The sequence below is a fragment of the Amblyomma maculatum genome, chromosome 6 (genome assembly GCF_055883805.1).
Source record: "Amblyomma maculatum isolate TAMU_Amacu chromosome 6, ASM5588380v1, whole genome shotgun sequence".
In the NCBI taxonomy this organism is placed as follows: Eukaryota; Metazoa; Arthropoda; class Arachnida; order Ixodida; family Ixodidae; genus Amblyomma; species Amblyomma maculatum.
In genome coordinates this window covers 89,889,907-89,915,541 of record NC_139349.1, presented here as the reverse complement: position 1 = coordinate 89,915,541, position 25,635 = coordinate 89,889,907, and the positions used below count along the sequence as shown (strand labels likewise).

General features: G+C 42.4%; 1 protein-coding gene across 1 annotated transcript in view; it reads right to left on the bottom strand.

Annotated features, from left to right (window-relative positions):
- LOC146186227 (protein turtle homolog A-like) overlaps window positions 1-25,635 on the bottom strand; it is a 219,563-nt gene that overhangs the window by 180,577 nt on the left and 13,351 nt on the right. The gene's annotated exons all lie outside the window — the stretch shown is intronic.

The window sequence follows — 25,635 nt, the reverse complement described above, 5'->3', positions numbered from 1 at the left end:
TTCGAGCTGCCAAAAACTGCAGAAGAATGTGAATGGTCGGCACAAACGACAAACCAGAGAATGGGGGATATGCTGAGCGTTATACAGCGGTAAGGAGTCTACACAATTTTGCTTCTGCGGCAAAAGAGTGAACGAGGAAAAGGAAATAGAGGTATATATATATATATATATATATATAGAATTCGGGATAACGGGGACGTACGATGTCGTGCGCCCCCGCAATCCCGTTTGTCAGCACTCCCGTCCCTACCAGGACGGGGGTGCTGACAAACGGCGAAGTCTCAGCGAAAGGCGCACCACAACGCCAAAAGCGACGGCTGGGGTGGCAAGATGCAGCAACAACAGCGGCAGCAGCATCAGGTTAGGCGCTTGTGCTTTTAGTAACATTTGGTGCGCTGGCAAAGCTTCAACTGCAATAAAAAAAAAAAAAGTTGAGAGGCAACACAAAATAAAGCAAAAAGCAAGCGCGGATTCCAGTTTCGGCAGAACGCTCGCGCTTTAGGCAGGGGTTGAGAAGGAGGGAGAAGGAAGGAGGGGAAAGATTTGTTTATGCTAAAACTGGGTGTCCCGGCTTGGCGGCACAGAAGCTGCCTCTCGCGTTTCCGCAGGCGAGCACTCGTGCGCAGCACCCCCGAAACGCGACTGTGTTGGCGGTCGCCTGTTCCCGGATACACACATGCGAACCCACGCGCGCGCATCGAATCGTTCAGGCTGAAAAGGAGCACCGTAAAAGCGGATAGAGGCGGTTTGATGGCATAATCGATAGGAGTGCCACGGTAGCGAGAGCGTACCAGCGCAGGACGACAAGTTCGAAGAGCCTCAAGCTTGTCATTTGTCGCCCATGCCACCCCGGGTCATGCCTTGGCGGCATTTGGAAGGAGGAGAGGTGAATGGCGAGCTAGGGGCGTCACTGGCTCATATGAGAGATCGTGGCGTCACTAGTTGTCTTGGAATAGGTGGGGCAACATCCAAAATTTTGGGCTATGGCTGTTAAGTCGTTAAAGCTGCTCAACAGGTTACGACTTCGCCGTCGCTAAGGCATGGGTTGAGGAAAGGGATGATAATGGCACCGCACAGCTTTCTCAACAGGAAAAACTAAAAAGTGCTTTACAAAGAAGGCTTAAGGAGGCTAGTGCGCAAGAAAGGGTTGTCTCTATCATCTCGCTCCATTGCACAGCAGTGGCGGTTTCGCCGGGCGATATTTGCTTTCCCCTAGCGCACAGGCTTCTTGCATTCGTTCAAGCGGCACTAAGGACGACTTCCGCACAAAAAAGAATAAAGAGAGATAGAGAGAGCGATCTACGGGTCGATGTTGGGACCTTGTTTCGCGCTCGAACGCACACCCTGTGATATCATTTCCAGACACTCGAGCTTGGTTATCACCCTAAGCCAAAATGTCCTTTTTATTTTGCTTTTTTATTGCTTAAGGAAGTTTCAGCAACAGATGTTCTTGAAAAGAAAGAAACGTTGAGCTCTTTCTTAATACTGCGTTTCACACCACACTGACATCGCAGTTAGAAGGAGTAAATATGAATGTTCGATCAATTTACCATAAGATACATGACGTATCTAATCAGTATAAAGCGGAAAGAATTTCAAGCGAAGACAACGCGTGGCAAACGGGGCCTAACATGAGAACTTCTCTTTCTTAGACACGGTGGCTACAAATAGCACAGGGTAGGGGTGCGTGGATGGTACTAGAATACGCGTTTTATGCTTGGAGTGCACGTGATGGTCGCGAGGGCATTTTGGTCGATTAAGATTGCAATATATTTTTCTGCAGTTCTAATATTCGCCTGACTTCCTATCTTCATAATGGTCGACCTTCGAAGGTAATCAGTCGATGTCACTAATCATAAACTACAGTCTCCTCTTGCGCCCTGTGTCTCCATTTCTATTTTTCGTTAAAGTTTTGTAGCATAGGGCGATCATTTATGCTTCCGCTCCGACGGCAGATGAACCCTTGTACGCAGATTGCGTACAGGTGTTCATGCGCGCCTTGCGCAAGTGCATCTGTCTCGCAGCGGAAGAACATCCCGGTTGCAGAACGTGAGTCGCGCTATGCTGAACTGTTTAACTGTACTTTAAGTGTGAGTGCACGCCCAGTGCGTTTAGGCTTTAAAATGTCTATTAGAACTTGTTTGCTTAACTACCACCATACCTGTTGCCACCAAAGCGCAGTATGAATACACCAGCGGGTCCTCTGGGGGCTATTGCTAAAGCGCACCCACTTCGCCGCCTAAACGGATCACAGTAGCGGAACGTGCATTGCGCTTTGCTAGAACTGCGTATTCACACAAGGAGCGTGCACGCTCAGTGCGTTTAGCTTTAAAAATGTCTTTTGGCGCTTGATGGCATAAGCTATCAACAACATTGTTGCGAGCAAAGCACAGCATAAATACATCAGCGTGTCTTCCCTAAAGAAAGGAGCTAAGAGTAAAGGATGGAAAGCACAAAAGGGATAAAGATTACCCAAGCGAAATGTCATAATTGGTGTTGATGAGGAAAAGCTTTCACTTGCACATTGCCCTTGCTGTTCAAACTAAAACTCAGCATAACGCAACGGTCATTACATCAAGCATTAAGCATAGGCAGATGGTACAAGCGCGCGGCTTTCCGGCCTTTTATTATCCTTTCATTTGTGGCGCAGACACCTCCTCTAAACTTTGTTCTTACCTAATAACAGCTCTCCGTTCTTCCTGCTCTTAGTGTGGTCATCAAAGAGGCCGCCAGCATAAGTTTGCGCACGAAGGATCGGGTTCTTTCCGAATATTTCACTTATCCTGCTTCCGGTTTGGCTAATGTATACTCGTCTGGACTTCAGATAAAAACCCGTAGATAACACATGTACCTCTTTCCGTAAAACGATCAGCGTATTTCATAGAGCATGGTTACTTATTTATTCATTTATGTAATATTAGTGCCTTAAATGCTTCAGCCGAGGGTTATTACATGAGGGATGGGCATAATGTTCATAAATGCTCAACTGAAGAGTGGTTCAATGGCAGTCTTGAAGCCATTTGGTGGGAGTGGTACACAGCGTTGGCAGGGAAAATATTCCAGTCCCGTGCGGTCTGTACAAATAAGGAACGAAGAGGCACTATTCGCGTGCTTGTGTGTGCTTGGGGGGTGGATAGATGGCTTTTGGGTGACTGGTGCGACTTGACTGTCGATGAGCTGGTAAGTAGAAGTAGGAGGAGGAGGAAGATGAGCAGGAAATGTAAATTAGCTGGTAAGATATGTTTCATTTTCAAACTGTGTCTTTTTCACAAATTTTTGCACACAATAGATGAGCTGGTAAGATTGCTGAAACACTTATTGTGTGATAGAATTTGTGAAAAAGACACAATTTGAAAATGCAACGTTTCTTGCGGAAAAAGAGAATGGTGTTGGTCAAAAATTTGACCAACACCATTCCCACTTCGAGTTATAGATCAATGCGCTCTCGCCCTACCATCTGATCTGCTGACCGTCCTGGTTAGCTCAGTCGGTAGAGCGACTGCCCCGGAAAGGCGGTGGTGCCGGGTTCGATTCCCGGATCAGGACGAATTTTTCTTTAACTACGAAGTTTCTGAGAAAGCTGTATAGCTTTCCTTTGTAGCCGTATGGCTGCGCTTGGGTGGATGTAATGAGTAATTACTTCCTTATTACAAATCTACTCCACCTTGGGGGATTCCCCTAAAAAAATATTTGACCAACACAATTCCCACTTTGAGTTATAGATCAATTCGCTCTCGCCCTACCATCTGATCTGCTGACCGTCCTGGTTAGCTCAGTCTTTCCCTGGGCCTTCACAGTATAAGGTTCTGTACAATGGAGCTGGGAACAATTGTGAAATAAGATGCTCAAACGAGTTAAAAACATGACTGTTGCACCGGGCGTAAAAACATTCTTTTTTTAAATTGCATACAGGAACCCTCCCAGTCAAAACATGGATGGAAGAAAAGGGCCTTTTTGTACCTTGGGGCTCAATCTGTCTACTATGTAGGAAACCTGAAACAATTGAGCACGTGTTCCTGGATTGTTGGGATGCGGTGTTTTACTGGGATGTGTTACAAAGGACACTTAAAAAAGACCTGCCATTGACGCCACGTGGAATTCGGTACTTGACAACTGTTAATGATGATTTTCAGTATGACCTCATCATGCTATTGGGCCTTCACAGTATTTGGAGGAGTAGGATGGCTTATAGACACTGTGATGTCGATGCACGATCTGTATGTGATTATTTTGTTGAACAAGTGTATAATCTAAAATAAATTTTGAAGCAGCAAGGCGCTGCGGACGAGGTCTTAAGTCTGATGGGTGAACTTGTGGTAATGAAAGTCCATTAGACATGGTTGTCAGCCAAGGGGCATAGCAACCACGATCTTTTACTGATGTATTTGTACCAATTCATGCAATAAAGAAAAAAAAAGTCCTGGTTAGCTCAGTCGGTAGAGCGACTGCCCAGGAAAGGCGGTGGTGCCGGGTTAGATTCCCGGATCAGGACGAATTTTTCTTTAACTATGAAGTTTCTGAGAAAGCTGTATAGCTTTCCTTTGTAGCCGTATGACTGCGCTTGGGTGGATGCAATGAGTAATTACTCTTTTATTATATAAAAGGTCACGCAGCGAATGCTAGTAGGCATCGTGCCAGTAACCCCTGGCTTTGTAATGAAAGATAATGATGTATTTTTAAATCATGAGGTATATTCGCATACAGTGCAGAAACAGCGTGAGGTGTAGGCCTTCTGACAATGAGGTCCAAACGGTGGAAAGCGAAAGCGTTTTCACGCCTGTATATTTTCGGGGCGCAAAGTAACCGAGAACCGTGAAAGCATTTGTAGTTTACCATTCGCAGCTCAATTTGTTTTTATTTGGACAGGGCCTCAGGAGCTTGCAAAGCTCTTCATAAATTTGGGGCTCTAATTAGCACTGACCTTGATATTAGTTATGATGATGCTGCTCATGGTAATCATGGGTAGGCGTAGCACGTCATATTAAAATCTTGTATAGTAAAGCAAGGCTTAGTTATTGCCACAGCAACATTTGATACGGCAGACCAAATCAAGAAAGCGGCTCAATCCGTCGCGCTAGGCTAGTCGACCTTTTACGCTAAAAAAAAATTACACAGTGTAAATTTACCTCCCTTTATTAGGCTTTTGATAACTGCCCTTCCTGCTCATTTAGCCGAGGTAAGTTTACACTGATTTTTTGTTTGCATCTTGTTACTGGGTGTTTGTTTCGGCTTCGAGATCTTGGTGCGCACCTCAAGATGATTCTTCGTGCTCACCACTCTAGTATTACATTTTCAGTCCCCTACCGTTGGCCTGTTTTTTTTATTTATTTATTTTCTCCATTTTTTTTTATATTCAAATCACGACATATATATAACTGACCTAATCTGTCTGAAATAAATATTCTGCACTACTTCTCTCATCTGTTCTTTTGTTTTCTTCATCCCCAGTTGAAGCCTATCCTCCCACTCTTAGGAAGTAGGCAAGATTGACTAGCCTAACAATATGGGGTATGTGAGAATCCTTCATTAATCTTGAGTTTAGAGTTACAGCACGAACAACTTTCTTCAGTGGAACAGCCGGCAGTGTTGGCGGTGCAAGCGAAAAATCAAGGATTTGGCTATGACTGGTGGCAGAAGAGATTTTGAAAGGATTCCTTGTACATTGATATATCGCATATTCCGCGACGTCTCCCGCATTTTTTCTTTTGTTGCAAACAAAACAACAATAGAATAAAAGCTTAACAGATGACTGCAGGACACCTTCGCGGTACAACTTCGCCAGTGCTTCAGCGCCAGTTCCCTACTACACAGGCGATAGGAAATTAGATGCCGCATCACGAAACTATCATTTTGTGACCTTTTTGGTGGCCGGCATAGCAAAAGCACCGTATTCAAAGCTGGTCGCACCTATATTAGTTTCCCACAAGCTTGTATATCATGGCAGAAGACAAAGCATAAAGATAATAAGTAGGCAAACACCGACGTCGCAATCTCATCAAACACTCAGAAAGCACAATGATTTTCCCAGATAAAATAAAATTCTTCGAGGCACGAATGAAAGTATAAAGGCGGTCATGCGCTTCCTAAAAGGAACGTTACGGAGAGCTCTTCAATTGTTAGCTTAAACTATTATTAGTATCTATTATTTTATATTTTCATGCTGTTTCCTTTAATTATACTTCATTCTTCTCTTTTCTGTCGCGCTGTCTTGGTGCCCAGCAATACCACGCTGTGAAAAGACGGATGCACTCCACTCGCCGTCTCTGACGACCGCATGCGCTCCACCGCGCGCGGCTTCAAGACATCTTTCCATCTCCAGCCTCGGGCCGTCTAGTCCTGCCCGTAGAGCTTTCCGTAACTCGGTTAGGCCTTGGCAAGACGTGCCTTTCGCTGGGTCTACAAGCCCCCTAATGACGTCGTACTTTGGGGAAACAGACTCGCGGGCCCGCACTGATGAAACAGAATAAGAATGGATTTTCCCGGCGTCTCAAACATAAAAGCTCGCCCTGTTTCGCTCCCGCATCGTCAGATCTACCATTTGGCAAAATTTCTGTTGCTCCCTTATATTAGGGCATTAGTGTGTTGATTGAATTTCAGAGACAAAAAAAGGGTCCCCTGGAGAAACGCTTCCGTACAACCACACACACATAAAAAAAAAAAAACGAATAAGGGACCTTGCCTTGCTTAACATTCGCGGCATTGATTTCGCGCTTGGCTCCTCCTCTTATATTATTCCGTTTCATATGTATGGATTTATTTTTTTGCCGACCGGCAAAAAGTTGTCGGAGGATAACAGCCGACGTCAAGAGATGATATGCAGGGTCACGCAGTGAATGTTAGTATGGGTCGGGTCCATAAACCCTGGTTGTTTCTTAATGGAAGATCGCAATTTATTGTTGGACTGTGAGAGCTATTAGCATATAGTGCAGATGCAGTGTGAGATGTAGGTCTTTTGACAATGAGGTCCAAGCGGTAGAAACTAAACACGTTTATACCCCTCTATGTTGCTGGTACGCAAAAGAAGCAAGAACACAAAAAGAATTCGTTGGTTACGATTTGTGACCCACATTGTTTTTATTTCAACACGTTCTCCGGAGCGTAGAAAGCTGCTCAGAAGTTCGCTTCTCTTTTATACATAAAGAGCAGAGCGAACCTCCACAAGCGGTCAAGGCTAGGCGCATTGGTAATGCGCTTCCATAAATCTGCCTTACTGTCTCTCCCTACAATCGTACGTCAAATCTTTTGTTCTTATCCTTTCTCCAACTTCCGCATTAGATAGTGAAATACTGGGGCACTCTAAAACCCACCATAAGTAACAGGCTTGCGTTGGTTTGATTTGGTATTGTAGGGTTTAACGTCCCAAAGCGACTCAGGCTATGAGAGACGCACTACTGCAGAGCTTAGAAAATGTCGACCACATGGGGTTCTTTCAAGTGAACTCCATGGCATCGAACAATACATAGGCGGCTTGCTTTTCGCCTCTGTCTAAACCCAGACGCCGCGGCCTGGATTCGATTCCGCGTCCTTGCATCAAGCAGTCGAGCGCCGTAACCACTGAGTAACCGCGGCGGGGCTATCAACAGCGATGTTGGAACAGAAACACACAGATCATATTTGCTACTACACTTTGAATACCAAGTCACCACCCGCATACCTACGTGCATTACAGCCACGCATGTATTACTGGCATCAATTACAGCAACAAATGATGGCAGTCCTACGCTTCAGGCGCAAGGTGCGCTCTATTTTCAGATCATAGCCAAAAACTAGGCTTCTTCAGCTTGTTGCCAAGCGGATAGTTTTAATACAGTGATATTCATTTCCATAAGCTTGTTTCCAGAAAGGCAACATTAAATGTATCGCTGGTGTAAAAGCTTGTGGACACTATGTCAATGGCATATAGTTAATGACTACGGAGTGCTTTTCGCGGAAAAGTGGTGGATACAGCGGAGCGCTAGAGACATTTAAACACATGCGATGCGCTGCAATCAATATGAATATCTCACATATAATAAAAAGGCACAAAATGGCCCGTTTCTAAGATTTTTTCTGCAGTTTTACCCTGGATAGTTTTACGCGCTTAACATATTTGCTGAACCTGAGCAACGTAAATTATAATTCCGAAATAACACAAATATATAAATATTCTTAATAGAAGGCAGTGCACAAAAAAATAAAACTACACATTCCTTATCGAACTTGATTTATTCAAGACGGTGTTCTTACATTTAACTCTAGCCAGGAAAGTTTATTTGCCAGAGGCTCCTGCGTTTAAAGCCTCCTAAGGAATTCTTTCCACAGCGTATATAAACCCACCCATTCTTTACTTAGTGCAATCTTTTTTCGTTCTCCTCAATGCCAAAAGAGAATAACTTAAGGGTTCCGTCTTTTCCTTGTGCGATCAAAAGTAACTGAAGCAACAATAATCAAATTCCGTTACTGGCCTCCACAACGAACACTTTCGCTTTCTTTTCATTCTATTTCTTTTCCGAACAGAAACGTTTTTTTGTTACAAGTTGCAGCAAAAATACTTCCGCCCTTTGGAAATTCGAATGGCAAACGTTTCTACGTCGAACGAACTGTTTTTCCAACCTGATTCCCAATAGGCACTAGTTAGGGTAAAACAATGGGGTTAAGTAAACATGAAGCATTCATGAGGGTTTATACTTTTTTGCGAATTCAGTAAAGGTATTACAGTAAAGAGACAAGACCGCGAAAAAGATCAAACTTTCTCATGCCTTACGTATAATGTATATACTGTGTTTTCTTTTTCCGGTTTGTTGCAAGATACTAAATCTTCAGGGTCTTTCTCGTTGAAAATGCGCTGTTCACGATTTGCGGTAGAAGTGGTCGTTTTTTACTTTCCTGTCTGTGTGCATCTAGAGAAACCTGAAAGACAGAGTTTAGTTTAGAATGGACACGTGGAAAGTACATGAGGTAAATAAATTAGTGAACACAGCGTGGAAAATCCGTCGTTGGGAATATTTTCTAGCGCTTATATTGAACAAGAACTACACTAGATTTAGAAATAGAATTTATATAACAGCTCTTCCACACGTAAACTATACGAGTAACAACAGTGTAAATGAGTGGAGAAAAATGAGTGACAAAGACAAGAATGGGTCAAAGTATGAGGGAGCAAGCGTGAATGAGCGAGTGAGTTCACTTTTGCCGTAAGGGTGGAGATTGACAGCGCATTTTCGTTCTTTCTATTTTTCTGTTTCTTATTTAACATGAATTATTTGCCAAATACAGATCACCGAGCAGGTTGTACTTCACGAAATAATAGGCCACTGAATTATGCAATATTACATGCGTTTCATTGTACAGCACACAATACATGATTATGACATTAATACGAGAATTACACCCCATGACATACTACCTCAGTTTACTATTACCGAAAGAATTACACTACACTGAATACTACACTACAGTACTCATGCAAGAATTGCACTATAAGCCACGCTAACCCAAAATGGTATTCAGAATTGAATTAGAGTACCTGACGTACTATGCCATTACAGTATTCATAGACGTGCTACTACGTCACACACAAAACAAAGTATTTACTAGTCCGCTTTGTGGCATAGGTTGTAAAGTCCAATCAAGAAATTCTTGTCACAATGTTTGTAATCAGCTTCAGTATAAGAAGATATAACACACGGTAGGAATCTATAGAATAATATTTTCTGCTGTGATCTGTACCGCTTATCACCGTCAAACAGTGTCCTAGCAGTTAATGAACCAATATTTTATAGTTTCAAGTAGATCGCACTGGAGACCGTTAACAGAAGACACAAATATTTTTTCTTCTTCTTTAAATTGGACTTCACAGGCTCTTGAAAAAGCACACGTCGGACCGCACCTGTATAATTTGTTTTACCCTTATGGTGTTTCAGATAAAGAGCATTTATTTATTTTATTTTATTTATTCAGATTCCATAAAGTGTTGCTGGGGTCATTACGTAAGGAAGAGGGTGAAGTATACAAATCTTTGTTAAAAAAACAACCAACCAATCAATCAAACAAACAAACACAAATAATGCTGATGATGAAGTTGCACTAATTAACAATCTACTCAGAGATATCATAGCACAAGAACCTCAATTAAGCACAATGTTCTCGGAGTGAAACGTATGCAAAAGAAAGAATACAGCGGCAGGGAATGAGGGCCGAGGGATCCAATATATTTAGTGAAAGTGTGATGATCGCAGGTAAGTTTGTAATGTTGACTGATTATTCTGTTATCCTAGCGATTCTGGGTGGTAATTCCTTCCATTATTTTAATAATAAGATTAATGAGAAATTTTTGCACTTCTACGGCCGGGCGAAAATGGGGTTAACTTTATGGGCATAATCAACGCAATGTAACATATGAGGTGGTGGAAATATATGTGGCCGGGTGAGCGGAGTGTTACTGGAATACAGTGTATGAAAATACAATAAACGGGCCAATATTCTGGGCACTGATACAGATGGCATGGGGATTGTTTCATTCAGAGATGAAATGCTTTGATATCGCAAGTCTAAACAGACTGACTTTAGACCAGATATTGATTATCGCTTTTGATACAGCGTCTATCTGTATTGCCCTTAGTTTTTGCCTTCTGTCACCCTTGTGCAGCAGATCTATTGTCTCGTTCTTCATTAGGTAGTCTGGATATATAAAGGCCCTACTGCGGATCGCCTAGGCAACAAAAAGCGTATAGGGAACAAAGGACATTGTTGCATATGTCGCGCGCAAGTCTGGTACTCAGAGCGCCTGGGTTCCATCCCCAAAATAGAAGCCGCACTACCTAGCTTTACAGAATTATTCGTATTTTTGGAATTACTTCATTATATAAACCTCGTTACCAAGCATGATCTCATTTTATCCCACCTTAAGGGCTCAAAGTTTAACAAGATTCTTAGCACAATCGCAACAGCATTTCTTCTGAATCGATCTATATACAGCCCCTAATGTGTTGTTTGTTCTCGCTATGAACGCGAATTATCTGGCTACGTTGCCACACCGTCTTGAGCGCAGCTCTGAAAACTACCACAGGCTAAGCCCATGGGCAGTTGGGTGTACCTTATCCCTTGCTCTGAAAGCACGCTCTCCTGTTTTTGTACTGGGTGACCACCCTGACGACCAAAGCTCGTCGCATGTATTACATCATCTGTTTCAGCCGTTAAGAAAGCCTCGAGCAGCGGTAAGAGCCCTTTTAAGTGGTTGTTATTCCCTTACCGACAAATTGTTTGCTCTTGCATTACCGCCGCTCGAAAAGTTCAAGCTAAGAGTGAGGTTTTTTGATCTTGGAAAATCGATGCGAAAAGTTTTATTTCAAGGAGTTTTTGCTCTCACTCTGGCAGGCTTACACCTGCCAGCAGCATCACTGTTTGAGGCAGATTTCATCCTTAAATTTATGTTTACGCATTTATTTCAATGGCGTTGATTGTTTCTTCTCTTGTGTCTGTTTTTTCACGTATGCAACATTTATTTTAAAACAATTTTTAAAAACAGATTTGCACGCGTGAAGACCGACAGACGCCTTCGCGGCGTCTGTCGCAAGCATGTACACCTCGTTGGTGCTCTCGTCTTTGCTTTTCACGCAAAGATGACAGATGAATACTCACACGTGGTATACTAAAATATGAGTAGGAGACCCATAAGCTGGACGCAGTCGGTGAAAGCTACGAGTGTGTTCAACAAACGTCTCTTCCTCCAGATATTGAAAAAAAAAAAAACGTGTAATGGCTTTAAGTTACACATGATTGATTTTGGGCTAGTTCGTAGTGATTGCTTGAAATCAGCCCAAATATAGAGAAGGACGACACAGATGTAGACAAGACAGGCCCTAACTTGCAAATTTGTTTTTGAAAAAAAAATGTCACGTCGAATATAGAACAAATGAAAAGGTTTTCAGAAATTTCTTGGTATAGTCCTGTGTAAGTAGAAACAAGGGGAATTCTTGCATGAATATACTAAACGAGCCACCAAGGCAAACAAAAAATTCGTACACACGTCCTGACATTTAGTTCGTGCGATCGAACAGCTGACCATGAAATACACAAGCTACATTCACTAGTGAAAGAGCGCTCTAAAGAGAATGCATCTTCGCACTGATGCTGGCTAACTTCTCATTACACAGAAAGCTAACTGGAGCTAGGCTGGAAGCGATGAATGTCATAAATGGACAGAACGTGCCATTAGAGCGTTGTAGACCAGTATGTGGACACGTGTACAATAAATAAAATTAATTTAACAGACACGTTATGAAGCCTTGCAACCCCTCTTGATACATTTCAGATTGACTTAATAACCAACACATTTCGCGCTCAACTCCGTCATTCACGGGCAGAATCAATGGAGAACCACAGAACTGCCTTGCTACAACTTGACACTTACAACAGGTAACTAACTTGTGTTACATTAAAGCCCCGCGGTTTTTATAACTAACCAATATTGCGCAAGCTTGAAGGTCGTACATACTTCCTTACTATATAAAGAATGCCAGACTGATCCTCCTCATATACACTCACTGTGATCGTATGTAATTAATGTTTTGGCTGCCGTGGAGGTTGCCGTTACAGTTCCCGTTATCGAATTGATTTACAAGCAGCAGCAAACTTGTGGGTCTCTGAGGAACAAGTCTGCATCTTTCAAATATGATGATGGATGACTCTGCTCTCCGAGCAGCCAAAACAGACATGCTCGCAGAATCTTATCTGCCCCGTCCAGCGACGTGGTAGAAGCTTGCGGAAGGAATTGTGATTAGATATTCACTATCTTCTGATGTGCCGGTCCCAGTCGCAGGGGTGCTATTGACACCAAAATGTCCAAACCAGAAAGGCCCGCGAACCAGGCATGGAATTATGTAAGTTGATCTAATAAACACACAGCAAAAACAAATTACAGTAATTCGTATCCAGTTAGTTTCTCTCATGCTTCTTTACGCAAGGAGTAGACGAAACACCATACGGAGTAATCCATTTTCTTTCATCTTTTATAAACACGCACTTTTCCTTTATTAACGACTTAATGTTAAAAAAAATGTCAGACGAACCTGAATCAAAACTGTGCGTTGCTAGCTTCCTAACTTATGGCTGAAAGCTATTTTATGTTTAAGTGTCCGTTTACATCACTATTGTCTTAGCGAAGGTGATTACACGGTATAGTCTTCCGAACACATGCGAGAACCAACATGGAACCAACATGCAACAACCATGCAAATTTGTGCATCCTGCACAACTTGTTGCTCATGAAGGGGTCACCACAGAGCGCTTGAAGCATGCAGTGAGGACCGGGTGCATTAGAAATGAGTATAGAGACAAACGAAACACAAGACATTGCAGAGATTTATCACGCTTAAACCTAGTTATCTGAACGTAGGCTCCATCAAGCATTGCTACAAGGTCATACTGGCGTTTTTTCTCCTAACCGGGCTCATTTCTCTTCATCGGTCTCGGCCTGAGCCGGTCCCGTTTGCTCTCTGCTGCTGCTTCTTTGCGAGCTACATCCGCTGGATGACCAGGCACAGCCTACGTGGAATCGTTGGCACACTCTAACTTTCATTCCCCTCAATCATAGCAAAAATGATCCTCCAAGCGGCGGCGCAGTACTTTTTAAACCCCTGCCTAGTGACGTGGCATTGCAGCGAGAGGCTGCTTGTTCGTAACCGAGACTATCACTCGGTGGCCCCAGGTAGTGCTACGGACGAGGGAGACGAATAAAAGGGCATTGCGGGGGGCAGAAGCGCTCACGCTAGACTCGCTCCAGAGCCTCAAGGTTAAAGAAACAAGTGAATGATTCTAGAACCGCCAGTTCAAAGAGAACGGCCACATTCTGAAAGGGAATTCTGAGCCACATTCCTGCGATGTTACTATCTGTATCGACAATGTGACAGGATTTGTCCTACGCGTTTTGCTATTGCTTCGTTTTTCTTCCATTTTCTTGGTCAATATGCCGAAAAATATTTTAGTCAATTCTTGTTACGTAACACATTGCTACAACTTAACGGACCGCCTGCACAACGGGCTCTATAAAGATAAGAGGGTTTCTAAAATGTCTCTTAAAAGTAGAATGGCGAAAGACTACTCTTCCTCTGCTTTTGTGGCACTGGCGTTTACGGGACCGCGAACACTGCATTAGGATCGTTCGGGAGCTCAGTCAGCTGTGTGGTGCTAATATTTCTTTGAGTGCAACGTGCGATGCACATCGTCTTTTAAGCGTCGCAGTTGCAGAGACCGGCGAGTGTGTTGCGTTGTACTTGCGCTGTTTAGCTTACTTCTAGGGCCAGGTGAATGTTATTCACAGTAATGGAAGCAACGTTGCAGTGATATATTTGATTTAATTCCTAGTTTTGATATCATAGCGATCTTACCTACCACATTAAAACCACGCTGAACAAATAGCATACGGCAGTTGCTGTATGGACTAATCATGTGTGCAACTATATACATGATTAGGCGGCTTCCTGCATTTAATTTGTTGACTACCAAGATCGTAAAAAGCGCGAATGGCTTCGTTATAGAGCAAGCGGTCGTCGCTTGTCGCAACAATAATAAAATTAAACTACTTGAGGTTTCAGCATAATATCATAATTTGAATCGTGTTTCTCGACCCCGGCAAGACGAAAACAACTATTTTAGGACGAATTTAAATAGACTCAATAGCGACTGCAGAAACCCTAAAAAAAATAAAAAGCGACCCATAAGTTTCTTTGCACTGGACACGTAGCGAACTAAGCATGAATAGAGTCGTAGTGGTTAGCGCAGTTAATATCTCAAGGTCGTTACAGAGCAAGTGGTCGTCGCTTGTCGCAACAACTATAAAATTAGACTGCTAGAGGTTTCAGCATACTGTAATAATTTGAATTGCTTTTCTCGAGCCCGGCAAGACACAAACAACTATTTTATAACAAATTTGTATCGACTGAATAGCGACTGCAGAAACCCTAAAAAAAATAAAAAGCGGCCCATAAGTTTCTTTGCGCTGGACACGTAGCAAACTAAGCATGAATAGAGTCGTAGTGGTTAGCGCACTTAATATCTCAAGGCATTACCAATCGAGGTTTGTGACTGGAACACTGTGACAGCGTATGGGACCGATTTGCCAGTAAATAATGAACACCTTTCTTTGCGGTCATAGTGCAAGCTTGATGAGCACCGGCTCACGTCGGCTGAAAAAAAAAAAAAAAACCGTTTCGGTGGGTTTACATCTGATCAGGCAGATATGTTCTGCTGAAGAGGAAATAATATGCAAGCTGGCTCTGCTTTTGTTTACACGTAACAAATAACATATTTTGTGCCGTATTTTTTACGCTAACGGCCTGCAAAGGTTAGTCAAATTTCAGCGTAAGAAGTAAACGCTGTGTATTGGAAGGCGTGTTAAGACGCGGTAGACCACAATACGTTTGGTGAATGTTCGCACTCAGTAAAAAGAAAAAGAATAAATTAACGCAAGGTTGATACGTGCCTGCTCCCCATACGCATCATAGTACTCTCACAAAGTGAATTGTGCTGTGCAGCACAGCATCCGAACTTTATTTGGAAAGGTCCTCGATGGCGAGCTGGGTTTACCCTGCTCAGGGCAGCGGTTCCGTTTTGTTCACTGAGCCAACATGGCGAGCGTAGTTCGCGGAGTGCTAAGAGATGGCGCTGCGCATTTCTCATATCGTCCTATCAGTGTTCGCATTGGCAGAAAAGCACGGCGATGACAAGAAATTCTCTGTGTTCAATCTGTTGATGACATCATAGTACCAAAAGACTTGGCCGTCCGCTGCTTAGTTCGAGGGGTGTGCAACGTATGACACCAGGTGATACGGCTGAGATCAATTGCTGACTTGGAGGTAGTTATCAGCTGCGCTTAGTTTTGTACAGACGCTTGTAGAGCTATGCGCAGCATGTGAGGTGGAGATGGAAAGAACGACGCCTGTTGCTATCGTTACAAAAAGCAGAAGTTAATAATGTCGCCTGTAGCTACCATTTTAGAAAAGAAACGACATGTTACATTAGGCTGGATTCACAGCTCACTGTAAAGGCTAAAAAACAATAAAAAGGCCACAGATAGCACACCGTGCTTCAATTAAGATAAACCTGTAGCAACTAAATTGAATATAATGTCGCATTAAACTTCTAAGTTTCATAAGAATACGTACAATTGTTTATTATCGAAGGAAAAGAGTGATATTCCAAGCAATGTTCGATGAAAACAAAGATGTATTTCGAAGCCACGACAAAAAAGCGCGCATGTTTTTAAATTGTGTGTTGGATCAAAACGTTCCCTCACTGCGCTGTTAGCGTTCATCATTGGATATCATACTGACCAATCCCGTAGATATATATATATATATATATATATATATATATATATATATATATATATATATATATATATATATATATATATATATATATATATATATATATATATATATATATATATATATATATATATATATATATATATATATATATATATATATATACAAGAAGTCATGCAGTGGTTAGGGTGCTGTTCAACATGTTGTCATAAGATGAAACTCTTGATGAAGTTCTGTTCGTAAAAATCAATCGCAGTTATATCCATGTGCTGTGCGACATAAGAGCGCGTTAATACGAGTCCTCCTTTCCGTTGCTCAGTCCCTGCCGTCGCAGGAAAACACTGGTGTCCGTCATAAAAAAGGAAAAACCGGCGTTTTACCCGATAGCGCAACATAAGCTGTGTAATTCCCTCAATATTTAAAATTTCAATGTCCCCCTATGGTGAAACCAGACAGCTACCAATAGGGACTCTGTCACCCGTTAATAATTTGAGATTCTGTCCATATATGTGCGATCGAAGCTTTCATGTCTTCAGTTGCTTTATACTCTTTCGGGTTATAATTGGCCCATTTTTTGTTATCTACGAAAACGATGATATAGTTTTTCTGTAGCCTGCTCATAAATGACTAGCACTACATTGTATAAAATAAAAATAACTCAAATGATTGTATATGGCTTGCAAGGAACCTCATTACTTGTTTTTTCTTCCCGAGCTACTTTTTACCATCAGTGCGCCAGAAAACCGCGCCTATATATCGAAGAAAATGATAAGATTGAGAGTAGCAGTCCTAATATAAATACGTGCTCTAGAATAGGAGGCGTACTGCTGCAGTGCAGTATACTTCAAGCGAAGTCTAACAGGTACCGACAGGGACCAAATTATACAAAAGTGTGAATTCAAGTGGGGTAATTTCAAAGTTTTCTTTAGTTTTAAAGCATGTTACCACTGGGATTGACCGGTGCGAACCTTTATTCATAGTCGGCTATATTTAATCAAATCCCGTCACTTCTACCCAGGCTCATTTGCTAGGCAGCTGGCAGCTTGCTCTTTTGAGCCACAACAATGTTTCAAGGCTGCTTCTCCTCATAAACACTGATACTGCACAAAGCACGATTTACAGGGTGTAAGATCTGCATGTTGCGTCCCTCTTACTATCCACTTCCGGAATGTAAACATTGATCAATGCGGATCGCCTTCAGTACCTATTTCAACGCAGTGTTCTTGAGTTAACGATCAGCGATGGTTGTCTTATAATACTGGCTATTTTACATGTTCTACAGCAATTCTGCGCAAGTGGCATATCCACACTAAGCAAAACTTAGGTGCCATGGCTTATTTCGAATAGATTTTCATGGAAGAAAAATATATCAACTCGCAGCATTCAGAAGCCAAAACGCTAATAAGGGTTCGCAGCAGATATGTGTATGAGTGGCAGCTGAGGCCTAGATTCGAATCCGCCTCCGTGGGGGCAGTAGTCGAGTGCCCTAACCGCTGTGCCACCAAGACGGGGCTCATGGCTAGCTGCCTGAATAAAAAAAAATTGTGAAATGTTTCCTTGTAACCATCAAGTCTATGCAAAAGACAGAAGGCTTCGAGGTGAAGGAGTATTTGCAATGCTTAAACAAAGCTTGCACAGTAAGGAAATACCAATAAAACGGAATCGGTAAGGCATCACCTGAAAACTTCTGATGGAATTAAAATGGCTTTGGGGTAATTCTACTGTCTACGTAAAACTAGTGGTGAAATAAAACGCTAGTTAAGCCATATGTTGGCTACTCTTCTTGATGAATACATAATAATTGCGGCAGATAATAATTTGTCAAATATACAGCGTAACGCACAAACACCACTAGTAAGAATGATGCAATCATTAAATACGACCTTGAGCAATATGCTCCTTCTCCTACACGTGAAAAAAAAACTAGATTTGATATTTACTATGACTTAAATATTGTCCAAAAGTTCGTGCCCATCCTGGCATTAGCGACCGCATCATGGCTACTGCTACTTTCATGCTTCCGCGCCAGTACGAACATTTAGTCATAGTCGGCTATATTTAGTCCAACCCCGTCACTTCTACCCAGGCTCATTTGCTATACAGCTGCCAGCTTGCTCTTTTAAGCCACAACAATGTCTGAGGGCTGCTTCTCCTCTTAAGCACTAATGCTGCACAAAGCACGCTCTACAGGGTGTAAGATCTGCATGTTGCGTCACTGGTACTATACTATCCACTTGCGGAATGTAAACATAGATCCATGCGAATCGCCTCGAGTACCTATTTCAACTCAGTGTTCTTGAGTTTACGATGTGCAATGATTGTCTTATAATACTGGCTATTTTACATCTTCTACAGCAATTCTGCACAAATAGCATATCCATACTAACTCTTAGGTGCCAAGGCTTATTTCGAATAGATTTGCGTGGAAGAAAAATATATCAACTTGCAGCATTCAGAAGCCAAAACACTAATAAAGTTTCGCAGCATATATAAGTGTATAAACGGCCGCTGAGGCCTACAATCGAACCCGCATCCTTGGGCGTAGCAGTCGAGTGCCCTAACCAATGTGGCACCAAGACGGGGCTCAAGGCTAGCTGCCTGAATAAAAAAATAGCGAAATGTTTTCTTGTAACCATCAAGTCTATGCAAAAGGCAGAAAGGTTCGAGGTGAAGGAGTATTTGTAATGCTTAAACAAAGCTTGCGCAGTAAGGAAATACGAATGAAACGGAATCGTAAGACATCACTTGAAAACGTCTTATGGAATTAAACTTGATTTGGGGTAATTCTACCGTCCACGTGAAACTAGTGGCGAAATAAAGAACTAGTTAAGCCATATGTTGGCTACTCTTCTTGATGATTGCATCATCATTGCCGCAGATAATAATTTGTCAAATATGCAACGTAAAGCACAAACACCACGAGTAAGAATGCTGCAATTATTAAATACGACCTTGAGCAATATGCTCCTTCTCCTACATGTGAAAAGAAAACAACTAGATTTGATATTTACCATGACTAAAATATTGTGCTAGCGCTTGTGCCCTTCCTGGCATTAGCGACCGCATCATGGCCACTGCTACTTTCATGCTTCCACGCCGGTACGAACCTTTATTTATAGTCGGCTATATTTAGTCCAACCCCGTCACTTCTACCCAGGTTCATTTGCTAGGCTTTGCTAGGCTTTGCACCTTGCTTTTTTAAGCCACAACTATATTTGAGGGCTGCTTCTCCTCATATACACTAATGCTGCACAAAGCACGCTCTACAGGGTGTATGACCTGCATGCTGCATCCCTCTTACTATCCACTTCCGGAATGTAAACATAGATCAATGCGAATCGCCTTCAGTGCCTATTTCAACTCAGTGTTCTTGAGTTTACGATGTGCAATGGTTGTCTTATAATACTGGATATTTTACATCTTCTACAGCAGTTCTGCACAAGTAGAATATCCATACTAACTCTTTGGTGTCAAGGCTTATTTCGAATAGATTTGCATGGAAGAAAAAAATATATCAACTGGCAGCATTCAGAAGCCAAAATGCTACTAAAGTTTCGCAGCACATATACGGCTATAAGCGGCCGCTGATGCCTAGATTCGAACCCGCATCCTTGGACGCCGTAGTCGAGTGCCCTAACCAATGTGGCACCAAGACGGGGCTCAACGCTAGCTGCCTGAATAAAAAAATAGCGAAATGTTTCCTTGTAACCACCAAGTCCATGCAAAAGGCAGAAGGGTTCGAGGTGAAGGAGTAATTGTAATGCTTAAACAAAGCTTGCACAGCAAGGAAATACGAATGAAACGGAATCGTAAGACATCACCTGAGAACTTCTGATGGAATCAAACTTGCTTTGGGGTAATTCTACCGTCCACGTGAAACTAGTGGTGAAATAAAGAGCTAGTTAAGCCATATGTTGGCCACTCTTCTTGATGATTGCATCATCATTGCCGCGGATAATTTTTCAAGTATACAACGTAACGCACAAACATCACGAGTAAGAATGATGCAATCAATAAATACGACCTTGAGGAATATGCTCCTTATCCTACATATGAAAAGAAAACAACTAGATTTGATATTTACCATGACTAAAGCATTGTGGAAAAGTTTGTGCCCTTCCTGGAATTAGCGACCGCATCATGTCCACTGCTACATTCATGCTTCCAAGCCTTATTCCTACTAGCCATAAAATAAGAAATGTATATATGCATTATAGAGCGAGCTACAATGAAATTATAAATGAACTAGACGAAGCACTAGATACTTCTCTGTAAGATCCCTGCATGGTAACGTCGATACGCTCTGTACCTCCTTCAGAAGCTTGTTATTTACACTGGATCTTGACTACATTCGTCTAAGTATAAAAAAGACAAGCCAACTTTAGGTAAGCCCCGGATAAACAGCAGTGTGAGAAGTCCTACACCGAAACGTTCTGGCTAAAATCAGAAATACAAAAAAGCCTGCGGTCGCTCAATCGGATCATGCGAAACTGGATATGTAGAATAAGAATATTGTAGCAATAGTAAATGAGCATTACTTATGTGGATAGCTAAGGCTATAGCAAATACTCCGAAATCACTTTAGAGGTATCTTAAAAAAGCGCGTAAAGAAAAAAACTTGTGCACCTAGTATATAATATAAAGGGGGCGACTTAACAGACTGTACTGAAAAAGGTAATTGCTTCAGCTACTACTTTACATCAGTTGTCTCTAAACCAAAGCGATGCATTTCGTTACCACCTCGTATTGACCATGTGCAGTGTTTATAGCCTCCTCTAACAATCACAATGGAACATACCAGAATATATTTACGCTCATCAAGTGACTACAGACCAGCACATTCATATCAAATATCTCTAAAAGTACTTATAGGCTTCTCCGATATTGTATCTCTAAAACATTACATATTATGTTGCCAATCCAATTATTCCCGAAGAATGGATGACAACTTCGCGCCCGTTCGCAGGAATGGTCCGAAGTCTATCGCATCCAATTGTAGGCCAATTTTTGTGTGCTGTATATCTTGAAATATATTTGAACGCATTCTCTATAGTAATATGATGAAATATTTAGAAGCTAATAATTATTCCACAACCAACACGGTTTTCGCGAAGATCTCCTAAGTGCCACTGAAATAATAGAGCTTTTTCATGACCTTGCCACTGCGGCTAACTACAGATTGAGGACTGATGCAATATGAACAGACTTTAGAAAAACATTCAGTTCTGTCTCGCATGAATTCCTAAAGCAGAAAGCACCATCCTTCAGCATTCAATAAAATATTTTGGTATGGATAGATGACTACATAAATAACAAAAATCAATATATTGTATAAAAGGGTAAACAATCTGTACTTGTGGAAGTAGCCTCGGCTGTGCAAGTGGTTTGGTATTAGGTTATATTGTTCTTCATATTAATCAATGACATCGTATCTAATATTTATTTAACTGTTATATTATACGCAGATTATTGCTTAATATACAGGGCAGTAGTACAGATGGTGCCTTGCCATCACTTCAATAAAATCCTGATCGCATAAATGTATGATGTAACAGGTTGCGACTAGATATTGCCATGTGGTGGTGACAAGGTCGATGACACAAATGAAGAGTCCGTGATTGCACTGAAGAAACGCTTTATTGGACTGACTTGCGCCCACAAAAGAACTAAGCAACTCGGCGGCGTCGATAGCAACAAACGTGCTCGTCGATCGTCGAACAAAAAATGCCCGCCGCACTCGTCAACGCTCAATTTAAAGGCTGCTCAGAACAATCTAGATAACGTCGCAAATTGCTAGTAGCACAACCTGGAACATTGTAGAAACATACGCGAGTGATCGGAATCTTTGAGACATATCTCGGCGCATCGTTCACGACAAAGAAAACGATAATGCGTCGTATCGTGACAACGAGCATGAACAAACACGGGATACAGAATTGATAAGCGCGCCAGAATAACAATGATAAAGCCGCATGCCAGCGGCTGACGAACAGGAACAAATAAAGATTTAAACTTTTCGAAGCAATATAGACACAGACAAAAAGTAACCATGTAACCTTTAGCAAAAAGACCTATGTACTGAAGACGCCGTACACTGTCGGTAATCAAGTGGTCCAATAAGTCCGAGAAATCAAACATGAAGGCATATATCGTTGGGAAGATCTTTCATTTATTCAGCATAATAATGGCAGCCTAATATTAGCTGCAATTTTGCTAAGCCTCATTATTCAGAACATTCGTGGCGGTCCTTAAATGCTGAACATGTCGGCATACATATTCCCTGTAAGACGACACGTAGAGTACTCGTCCAGCTTGCGGGACCCCCATCATAATTCCCTCGAAGATAAAATTGAAGTCGTTCAGAATCATACGGTGAGCTTTATATTAAAGCAATATTCTTGGGGAGCCAGTGCCACACAAATTATGGCTAGCCTTGGAGTTAAACCTCTAAAGAAAAAGCGGTAAGAGAACCGGGTGAAACGGATGCATAAAATTTGCAAGCTCCGCACTTGTATAGAAACATTTAAATATATAAACTCCTATCACTAAATCGCAAACAGAAGAGATCAAAGCTATATAAATAGAGAAGGTAAATGTCGTACAAGCTACATAATATTCTCCCTCTTCCCGAAAAAAAAACATCTTAATGGAACACATTACCAGCGAAGATGGTCACAGCTGAAGGTATCCGCTTTGCTCAGCTCATCAATAATGTGTAATTATCCTTGCGCTGTTTGGTTCTTGTGGCCTGTATACAACGTTCTGATATTGTGAAAGCCTTGCTATAGTCATCCTCTCTTCAACTGATTCGTTGTATTTTGTTTATTCTTATTGTATCCACTCTTGCGCTTTAACCCTACTGCGCTGTGGGATATGTTGCATAAAAAGAAAAATGTATTCAAGCGCCCCCTTCGAAAACATATATTCTGCACTACACCCGCCCACACTTCCTGACCTCCGAGGATGGTGACAGCACCCTGAATTATCTTTAGTTGTCACAAGAATAAAGCTAATGAAATCTGTACCATGGCAATATATTATTACTTAATCATGTCTCCGATATTGCTTTTGACAGTTCACCTCAGCCAATGTAGACTAGGGTACAATTAATGGCCCCCTCAAGCCGACCTTTCTTTTTTTCTGTAAGCAAACGTTCCTCATTGCATCTGCCAATATCTGGAACATAAAGACATGCGAAGCTCCTCTGAGATTTATCAGAGGATGTAAAAAATAAACTTAACGTAAATGCTGCCAGAAAACGATTGAAGACCCTCCGGTAATTCGGAGGCTTTTCTGCATTCGTCTGGTCTCGGCAGGTTGAGCATTATTTATTTAGCCCATATGCAGTTCTGCGTAGGAGTCTTTCCTATCTCTACCATCTAAATTGCTATAAGATGCCAATTCTTTGGTTTCTCGTGATGGAATTGAGAGCAAAGCGGCAGGGTGCCTCTTAAGAATTTGTGAACGATCTCATAGACATAGAAACGTGATTTATTCAATTTACATCCGATTTAGTTGCTTTATTTTTTTGGCACGTGATGCCCGAATATACCATCTAGTTATCTGTCGCAAGAACTCCATACAAGAGCGCGAACTCGAGTTAAGTGTCTCTCAAGTTAAGTGGCCAGGAATAGGCGCGCTTCTGTTAGTTTTCTCCAGAGCACTTTAGTTTTCGTTTTCTTGAGTTTACGCAAGACTCGCTTCAGATCTACAACTGTGTGACGCAACGAAAGAGGTCTGCCCTTGCTCTCGCATAGACGTAATCGTAATTCTGCGATCACTCGCACCAGCTGTAATCGTGGGCACCTTTCTTCCAGAGAGGTCCACGCCTTCGCAGCAGCAGTGCGGTGACGGCAGCGACCGTTCCGAAATGACCCAGCCCTACGCTAAGCCCGGCAACGCTGGGACCCCGCTTTAAGGACTGCGCCCGAGAAAGTAACGTTCCCAAATCAGCGCAGCCGAATGCCCGGAAAGAAGGAGGCGGCCAAGGACCTGCATAGCTCACCAAGAAGGAAGCCTAGAGAAGGGTCGTGAGAGAAAACCGGACGAGGCGAGACAGTCCAGAGCGGGAGGGCTTTGTAGCGTGGAGAGTAGGACGTCCCTAAATGAGGTGGGAGTCAACCCGCCGGGACTCGATGCGCATGAGGCACGCCACCTGTCGTGACAGCGTCAGCTCTTCCCAGAGTGGACTGCATAATTATGATTTAGAAGAATCCCTGGACGACAGCGCGTGAGTCGATTCTTCGCCAGCAGCCTCTCCCTTTCTGTGGCCTTATAGGCACGGAGAGCTCTTGAGCGAGGCGCCTCCTCGCGGTGGAGATACCGCACGCGTATCCCCCTTGATCCTGCCCAGCTGCCGCGAACTGGTCGAGAGACCACGCCAGGATCCACCCGCGCTACGGCTTTACGCGCAAGGATATTAAAAAAAAATGGGAGGGGACAGGAAATAAAACTCAAACTTTTCGCAGCGTCTCATAGGTGCAAGCGGCCGCAAATGATAAGCGCATTTCATGCCACACAATCGGTTATATATGTTTTAGGCCCTTATCTACCGTTACCTAGTTTTCATGTTTTCAGGTGACTTCAGTGGTCCCAAGCATGCTCTAGAGGTTCGGATGCGCGCTTTGTTCGAAGTATGCGTGTCGGCGCTTCTGAAAAGTTGGGGCACGATAAGACTTCTCTTGAGAGCGATATTGCTTTCCGCTGCTATCGCTACCAAAGCGAAGCGAACTAACTGTCCTCTATATAATTCAATAACCCCCCGGCAAGGGTTATCATCCAGTTACTGTTGGATTAGGAGCGCCATTAACCGTTTGCTGTAGCACACAGCAGCTGGGGCCAATGAACTAGAAGCGGGTAGGTACAATGAAGCGATATGCATTCTACAGTATATGCGCGTCAGGACTGACGTTGAATCTTTCATTTTTAGTCCATGAAATTATGAAACTAATAAAGTCTTAATTCCCTTTAACTATGAAAGCTGCGAAATAAAACGACTCTTCTATCTTTTTATTGCTACACACCAAGAAATCTTGAAAAATACCTCTGACTGATTTGGCGCTACCGACCCGGTGGCACTGTTAGGTGTACAGAAAGCTTTGTCCAACATACAAGAAAGTTTTTTAAATTTTAATTTGCGGGACTCCCGTTCAGTGCATGTGCATTCTAAAATACCGCTGACGCCAACGCGAAGCTTTTATTTTGAATGCAAGGTGCAAAATTGAAGCGGCCGTACGTTGTACAAATTATTTGCAAGTTATGCTTTTTGTAATCAGGACAAAAACACCATGCTCCCTTGCGGAAGCTGTAATATGTGAGCGAAAACAAT